Source organism: Elaeis guineensis, chromosome 4 (assembly GCF_000442705.2).
Source record: "Elaeis guineensis isolate ETL-2024a chromosome 4, EG11, whole genome shotgun sequence".
NCBI lineage: Eukaryota > Viridiplantae > Streptophyta > Magnoliopsida > Arecales > Arecaceae > Elaeis > Elaeis guineensis.
The window spans coordinates 121,816,597-121,817,639 of record NC_025996.2 but is presented as its reverse complement, the minus strand read 5'-3'; positions in this window follow the sequence as shown (position 1 = coordinate 121,817,639).

Genomic DNA, 1,043 nt, shown 5'->3' with positions numbered 1-1,043 from the left:
ATAGCCGTTGCTGACATTTTCCGTCGCAGGGGTCGACTCATGAGTCGACTCATGCATCAGGAGTCGACTCATGAGTCGACTTCTGTTGCACAGACCAGAAAGTCTGATTTCTGGATTTTTAGGCTCAAATCAGCAGAGGTCGACTCATGAGTCGACTCATGCCTTGTGGGTCGACTCATGAGTCGACTCACAGGTCGTGCCAAGTCAAAAATCCAGCGTGCCATGGGAATTTTTTGCGTGCCATTCAGCTCATAGTGCCATGAGTTGACTCATGAGTCGACTCATGCACTTCAAACCTTCATAACTTCAAAAATATAAGTCCAAACACAATGAAATTTTCACCAATAGATTTCAAATCATTTGTTCTACCAAATGGTACTATCAAATCAGGATTTTAGTGAAATTAGATTTTGCCCTTGAAGAGCATAAGGACTTTTTCATTTTAAAATTTTATATCCCTTCAATCTGCTTTGTAATCATCAAAATCAATCTAGGAGCAACACAAATTTATTTTATTGTACTTTGATTGATATAGTTAAGAGTTTCTGGGCATCAAGGTTTTCGGTGCATCAGATATTTTTAATGAAAATTTTAAATACCTAATCCTTCCGCTGTGCCACCAGAACCCAACAGCCTTGCACCAGCAAGGGGACGCCTAAGAGAGGGGCCATGGCAAAAAGGAAAAGGGGGCGGCAAGGAGGAGGAACATGCCAAGGATGGGATGCCCACAATGCCTCATGCCTCTCTCTCTCTTTCTCTCTTTTCTCACAATCTGATTGCTATGCATCCATAGATAAAGACCCTCTCTATTTATAGATGATTTTTATGACCCAATAAGAATAAGACTCCTAATTCAAATAAACTTTGGATCATTCCATAACTTATCAAAGGAGGACTCCTATATGAGAAAGGATTGGCACCTCACATGGCGCCTACTTTGCACCCACACCCACACCCATGTGGGATGGCCCACAACCAGCACCATACCCAATGCTGGTCGGCCATGGAGGTGAGAGAGTCTTAGTGAAAATAGACTCCAAGGA